This window comes from Triturus cristatus, chromosome 3_1, assembly GCF_964204655.1.
Source record: "Triturus cristatus chromosome 3_1, aTriCri1.1, whole genome shotgun sequence".
Taxonomy (NCBI): Eukaryota; Metazoa; Chordata; class Amphibia; order Caudata; family Salamandridae; genus Triturus; species Triturus cristatus.
In genome coordinates, this window is record NC_140583.1 from 305,867,659 (window position 1) to 305,875,381 (window position 7,723).

General features: G+C 47.1%; 1 protein-coding gene across 8 annotated transcripts in view; it reads right to left on the bottom strand.

Annotated features, from left to right (window-relative positions):
* Positions 1-3,447, bottom strand: part of ZNF609 (zinc finger protein 609) — an 873,827-nt gene extending 870,380 nt beyond the window's left edge. For 3 of the 8 annotated variants that reach the window (XM_085643984.1, XM_085643986.1, XM_085643979.1), the window contains exons 1-2: positions 3,027-3,137; positions 1,017-1,528 (exon numbers count right to left, since the gene is read on the bottom strand). The gene's annotated coding sequence lies outside the window, so the exon portion shown is untranslated. Of the gene's footprint in view, positions 1-1,016; positions 1,529-3,026; positions 3,145-3,241 lie in introns of those variants that run through there. The other 5 variants (XM_085643985.1, XM_085643980.1, XM_085643981.1 and 2 more) reach the window with 4 other exon arrangements.
* Positions 3,448-7,723: the final 4,276 nt, after the last annotated feature.

Below are 7,723 nucleotides of genomic sequence, written 5' to 3' on the forward strand. Positions count from 1 at the left end.
TCTTCAGAGATTGTAAAAATTGACACCAGGCTTTCATGGATAAAAAGCTAGGCAAGAGACAACCTGTGGGTGGGGTATAAAAAAAAAAACAGGGAATAAAAAGCATTCCCACTGGGGTGCCCACAGATAGAAATGTTTCAGTACTCTAAAGACGAAGCACGTTTACAGTTTATCGTGGCAAAATATGTTTTGGGGTGTTCTAGTTCCACATGGATCTTACTTTGAGTACAGGCCAGAGGTCTTCATAAAACCCAGTTTCCAAGGTTTTGGGCCCTGGCCTTAAGAGGGAAACGAATGGGGCCTTCAGTCCACCAATAAATTAAGAGGGAACACACGTTTTTGTTCTAGTTGGATGGTTGGGAGAAGGATTAAAAAGATACAAAAAAAAACTCAAGTGTCTAAAAACTATTTTTAGGGATCTTGGATTTTAAACAAAGCAATTAAAGAATCCGGTGTCACCCAGGGAACAGGATCAGAGAGTGTCAATAACAGGAAGTGACTTCGGAACCACAACTCACCATGGAACAAATTCAGAGACCACGAAGCTTTGGGTGAACATATATAGAAGTCTTTGGTATGTTGAGAACAACTATATTATATACACCTCAGGTATTGCAGGGGCTACCAGTAACTCTTCAGGTCTTATGGTGGGTGGTTAAGATAGGCTGATCCACTCCAAATCTTGGTAGTCGAGACAAAATTGTTGTTTTGGTTATTGAAGTTGGGGCGGGGGTATATATGGCCCTGATTCAGGAGGTGAAGTGGCATTCGCTACATTATCTGGTATGTCAGAAGGGGACAGGAGCGTTACTGGACGTTTTGGGCTGGAGCTGCAAAGGGCCACTCAATGTTTCAGTCAGACTACACACCAATAAACAGCTGGTGCTCACTAATGCCCTGGACTGGAAACAGCCAGTGCACCAGGACGACACTCACACTGTTAGAAAGCACTCAGCAGCTGTTCTGGCCTGAGAAAAAAAAAATACTCATTAGCACTTGGGCCTGAAGACACTCACCAGCTCCTCCTCACAGTTCTGCAGTCACATGACAGTATGGATTACAGGCCGGCATTCTTCGCCATTCCATGAAGTAGCGGGGCACTTGTAGTGTTTCTCATCCACAGCAAGGGCAGCTGCCAAATTCTGCCCACTGATAAGGGCAGTGGCCCACCACAGTCGCCCCAGAGCAAAAAATAGAGAAGCAGTGCAAATGTGCCCCTTTCCCAGGACACAAAACCTGCACTGTCAGCAAGCTAAGCTTTTCCGCTCAAGTTCAGGATCCAAGTATCTTAGAGTGGCTGTTGGGGAAATCAGGGAATAAAGACGTGACATGCGAGGAAGCACCGGAGTCTAGGTTCAAAGGGGTCCAAATAAGACAAAGAGCTGTAGTTTGGTGTTGCTGGCAGGTGGCAAAATGTTGCTGTTTGTTGACACTGCTGTGTGGCGATGGTACTGTTGTTCTTATGGATGAGTTGGCCGGTAGGAGAACAGCAGTTACCACTTTAACGCCTGGCCCAGACAGCCTACACCTGCCAAAGAACAAGATACAATTATTACTAATTTAGCCAAAATATCAGGGATTAATCTGCCCAGAATAGAAATCCTTTCTCTCGTGGTATCTGCATTCCTATGCAGCACGTGTTTAGAGGTAATGTTACTGCAAATCTGCCTTTTGGTGTGATCCTGTTTTGGCACCTCGACACAACAGGTACAACAGCTTGTGGCCACTAAATGTATAGTTGCGAAGTCAACATTTTGCAGTTATTGAAATAATCCCGAGTCCACCAGTGAACAATTTAAAAAAGGATGCTGCAGCATGGACATGCTGGATTAAAGACGCTTTACTTCACACAATGAAGAAGCGTTTGCCTTACTGAGAGACGTGATGCACTAAAATCATCTGATGTCAATGCTAAAAGGGGGAGTGGTGTATTTAGAGTAAATATCATGGACAGTACCTGTCATTGTTCACTTTAGAGGGCCCTCCTGCTTCATTAGAATATATACGAAAGTAAAAGTTGTTCACATACGTAAACAGCTAAACGTGGGTACAGACCACTCCCTCCCTCACAAAATAGTCACCGTCCAGACCAGAAAAACAGAAACCTACATACAGGCTGCCGTGAATGCTTTAGTACCGAATACCATGATTATAGCGCTCGGAACGAATACAGGTACTAACTATCCAAGAGTACCTGTCTGTTACTGGGAAGGGCCGGTAGTCTCCCACTAATAGTATTGCACCGTTTCCAAGAACTTCCTACCAAAATGAAGTTAAATACAGGTACTAAGTACCTGCCCAAGTAAAGCTCTTCATGAACCACATATGCCCTTTCAAATGGGGGTGAGTAAAGTTAAAGTCTTGCTCAAATTCCTAGTACACAGCACAGTCACATCATGTTAGGGTGCAACGGGGACAATTACAATGGAACGTTTAAAATATGGACATTTTATTGACAATGAAAGATAGACTATAAAGAAATACTAACCTGTTCTAGACACACTACAAATCCAAAAGAGAAACATTTAGAACTACCAAGTTACATTTTGCCAAACCTATGTATGCGAGACGAAACATACGATTACTTTTACAAACATAAAATCTTAAAACGCAAAATTGAAGGCTGTAGTTTCACCTTCATGTCCAATTCATTCCAATTAATTTAAAAGGGAGCTCTGGTAGTAAACCCGAGGATCTCTCCTCAACCTTATGAGCGGACTTAAAAATCACAGGCATCCAACAGCAACCACAAACTGTCAGGTGGAGCCCAGGGGCAGCGAGTTGGAGGGCTGCAGCGAAGCTCCATCACAAACTGTGTGGCGGTGGGAGCTGCCCAGCCGCAGCCCCACAGAGCGTCGTTCGCGAAACTAGAGGAGGCTCAGCCCCGCCCCCACGGAGCGATGATGCAGAACCGGACAGTTCGGCCTCGTAGAGGACTAGGTGGTCAGTCCGGGGGCATCCCAGGCCATCACCGCGCGCCAGTCGGCGCCTCCTCTCAACAACCAAGAGTCGCAAATGGCACTCACCGCACTAGTAGTGGCCCCGGCGGGGGTGCAGGCCCGTGACAGGGTAGCAGGAGAGGGACCTTCCAAGCGGGAGCCACTGAGGTCGGAGCGGGGGAGGGCGGGGCACCTGGGGTGACGCGCGCTTGACAAAGGTACTGACCGGGTGGCTCTCGATGGATCTTGCCAAATAGGACAGGGGGCGCAGTGTGAGTGAAATCTAAAGGGAAAGTACTCACCAGCAGCGATCCGCTTTACACGGATCACCAGTGTATTCCAGCTGTCTCGTGTGTCAATTCACTAAGGCAAATAAGGACACGCAGTTCACCCAGTAAAAAGTAGGCATGTCAACACTCTCTTCCTCAGCTATCTCACCTCACCCCCCCCCTGACGAAAGGCGGGGCGTGCAGCAACTAAATGCTTCGTCGGGTAACGTGCATACTCTGGAACCTCTCAGCCAATGACTAGCTGGTATGTGTTTTCCCAGCCAATCAGAAGCCACAAAAGGCAAGCTTCTGTTGTTGCAACCAATTAATATTTGACAGGAGGTCAATCAGCCAATCTGGTAAGAAGAGTTTCTCCGTCCATTCTAAGGTAATCTCACTTTCCCCCCTTTAACAGAAAATGTTTCCACTTAGCTGATTGGTTGTGAGGAACAAGAAGTGCTCACGTTTTCACCAGCTCGCCAATATTGCGGGACAAAAGACATATAGTAACGAGGAGTAAGGGAAAATGAAAACCTTTCTAAAATAATGCTTTACCTGGGTAATTCTGGACTGTGGACTCCAGAGTTTGGCATTGCGTAAACGGCAATATGAAGCCATTTTCGGTCAGAGGCTTTTGTATTTGTTGTGTTGTGTACATAACCTTTTCCCTTAGCCTATTGCTTCTCACCGCGCGTAGGTGACGAGGTGAGAATGAAAAGGAGTGCTAATGTTGTAAAAGAACAAAGGAGATTTACAAATCCACAAAAGGTGGAAAAGGGGCATTGCAACTCTACACCCCTTAGTGATAGAAGAGCATGGCACGCATCGGCAATGTCTGTCTGTAAGAGGACAGATGGTGTTCAAAAGGACAAAACTGGACAAGAACGAAAGATAGCGGATGAGGAATGGGATGTGCCATACAAGCAGGTTTGGATACAACATGTTTCATCTGATTCGGAGGATGATTTTGATGGCATGTTACCACAAACTATAGGAGGAAACAAAGGAGGTAGTGATGGTGGTGAGAATATCGAAACCATTGGGGGGATGAGAGAACCTAGCACAAGCATTCCCGAGGCATCTCCTGGTAAGGCCAGTGATCAGGTGTCGGTGGAAGACCAAGAGGTTTCAGGGCCTAGAGGAGAAGTCAGTTTTCTTGATACGGGTGCCACAAGTAGTTCCGTGGATTCAAGTGACAGACAAGAACTGAGTCATGAATTGGTGCCAGAGAATAACACTGGGAACGAAGTGACCATCACCAGCAGATACTGTTGCAGTGTAGTTAGACCATGCAAATATAATGACTATATTGTGAATGTTTAACTAGACATGGCTCTTGCCTGTGTTCCCTTCTTTCTTACCTTCTTCCTTTAAGTTTTCCATTCATATGGGAGGGAGATGTGTTGTGTTGTGTACCTAACCTTTTCCCTTAGCCTATTGCTTCTCACCGCGCGCCCCTCCCTCCTGCGCGCGACAGTTAGCAGCTGGAATGTTGACAGCTGACATTCCTTGTTGACAGTTTAGAACGTTGGTGTTACCCTGAGGAACTCAGTATGCCCCGTGCCTCCGGTTGAGTGTGTCGTCCTGTAGAGGAATAAATTACTTAAAAGCAAACCTTCTGACGCCTCATCTTTACAATTTTCACTTCCACGCATTTAAAAGGTTAAGTGTATGGTGTCGAAATGTAAGGTATTTGCATTCTGAGTGTCGCATGGAGAACACTCTAAGTCCCAAGTACTACACCCCCATCTACTGAACAGCAGAGAGCAAATTACAAACCAATAAAAGAAAGAAAGACAAAAACAGGAAAATATACAAGATTCAAATAAACATGTCCCTTCAATAATAACCACATTTGTGGCAACCTAAGTAAGGGAAAACAAGAAGACTCGCACAATGTGTAAATAACCACCACACATAGGTAGCACTCAATGCGTAAAAAACCCAACACCATCCTATTGCTGACCGGCTATTTACTAATCAACATGAACCTGCTCATACCGACACGCAACCCGACACAATTACGCCTCATCACTTTACTGTCCACAACCACCCCTTTCTGATACAATGCCACTTTGCGTTTGTTCCATTGTTACCATTGGCCAAAAGCACATAACTGTCAAACACTGCTTTGACTTGAAATGGGCCCCAAAACTTAAACAACCCTTTGCAAAGCCTTCCATGTCTTATTTTGACCCAGTTCCCTGCACACACACCTTTACCATCGACCATGATCTCCTGTCCACCATACTTATGACAAGAACTCGTTAGCCACGCAGGGGTCAACTTAGTGCCTGGCATTCTTCAGCACATTTTCTCAAAAGAAGAAACCCCAGTTACACAATGCGCTGTGGTGCGATGGGCCCACACCATATCATCCACCATTGCCTTCACATCATTCCCACTATGACCATGGGTATGGTACCCTTCACTAAGCGGTTGGCCTGAACTGCCATGCCTTTGGTTTGGGAGTTAAGTGCTGTGCGATGGTGGATATACCACACTAATCCAGAATAGATTTTATGTCATGTGAAATGAGTTGTGTTCCATTATTAGTAACAAAGACACGAGGTAATCCTTTCTCCAGAAGCACCCTTTAACATCTCCACCATCATTCTAGTGGTCACTTCAGGCATACATTTGATAACTGTGGGAGCCGGCCTCGTGGCGTGGTCCTGTTCCCCCTCGCTAAGCCGCACGAGGTCCCATGCACCTCGGAGCTCCTCCATTTTGGATTATACGTCACTCCACGTGACCACCTGCGTGACCCCGCTTCACCCGGCCTCTGTTCCAGCGAGGCCCGACATCGAGGCGCCAACCCCTGGCCCGGGGGATACCACGTGAACCCTTCCCACTCCCGGCGGAGGGCAGTATCGATAGGACCCCCAACCTAGGTGCGATCACCCCACAGCTCTCTGGGGCCTGGCGCCTCTCCTGCTGGGCGTCTGGCCGCGCCCTACCCGGCCTCTCCGCCCCTCCGGGCGCAAGGGTCCGGACATCAAAGGGCTCCAGTCCTATATCTGGGGCGACCCGACAACAGGACAACAGTTGTATCCCGGAGTCAAGAGCCCTGCTGATCGGATCGCGGCTGACCCCACGGAAGAAGACTCAACCTGAACCTACAATCTGAGCCCTGCTGACGACGTCGCGGCTCCACCGTGCTTAAAGACCTTCACGAACCTTTGGGTCCTGCTGACGCCGTCGCGGCCAGACCTTGTTGAACCTTACCATCAGAGCCCAGCTGACCTCGTCGCGGCTCGACCGAAGCGGACCTACCACCGGAGCCCTGTTGACTGTGTCGCGGCTCGACCCAAGCGGAACTACCACCCGAGCCCTGCAGACGCCGTCGCGGCTCCCCACGTCCGAGCCGCTCTGAGACCAGCACTCAAGGTCTGGCACAGAGCCCTTCCGTACCTGGTTGGTACTAAGACTGTCCCGCTACCCTATCCCTCTAACAGACATTGAGACTCTTACTGGATCCCACGATCTGTGGTAAATATTCTTTTTACCGAAACTGAATTTCATACGGAATCCTTAAAATAAAGTAAAATAGCTCAGAATAACAAGAGGCAGAATCCGTGGTATAAGAGGTTTTCTAAATGGGCTTTATTCCATTCAAAATGGCCGACTCGAGTCGCGGCCTTCAGGTTCCGTCACCACGAGGGTTCAGGAAGTGAAGTACAATACTTTATTGACAAGAAGTAACTTTTATAGGTCATACATTTACAATGAAACAAGTGCAGAAAGGCGTAACAATTGATAAGATAAATTAACATAGTGATACGTAATTGAAACTAGGCGTAATAAGGAGCAAAAAGAAACATGATTGGCTCTCATTATCTTACATAGGTGGATCTATACGATAATACTTAACATGGATGCGTGCGCAGCAGCATGACGTGTGATTGACGTGCAACTAGGGGGTGAAGGGGACTTGACATTTAGCTCTACATGTGGAGACGAGAAGTCTAGGGGGTCATGTCAACCTAATCCCAAATCATATCTAACATCCTATGTTTAGAGAACTATGTTATCCACAAGGAAGGACTCTCGGACAGAATCTATTCTATACTAACTGTATGTGCGTGTACAAGCGTCTAAGTGTCTATATGAGAAGCGAGGGGCAGAAAACTTTCCATGGCAACAGGGCTATGAATCACTTGCAGGAGGACGGAAAGGCTGAGTCCTTTGCCTGTGAGCTAAAGGAAATGTTTACCTAAATCACTAGACAGGAATGCATCGGCTGAAGAGCAAACTAGATAATTCGAAGGTGAAATACAGCTTCTTGGCAGGCAGGCGAAAACTGGCCGAGGCAGGCACCGTTAGCTGCACAGGGAGTAGGACAAAGTTCATGGATACAGATGCGAGCTCAAGCTGAAACTGTCAGAGACAGAGAGCAGGGAAAGGCTTTGAGGAAAGAATCGGGCCTACTTGCCTGAACTGTAAAAATGGAGTACCTTAGCCATATAAAGTCGGTGGCTTTTCATACTTAGGAATTGAATATCCAGCCCATTG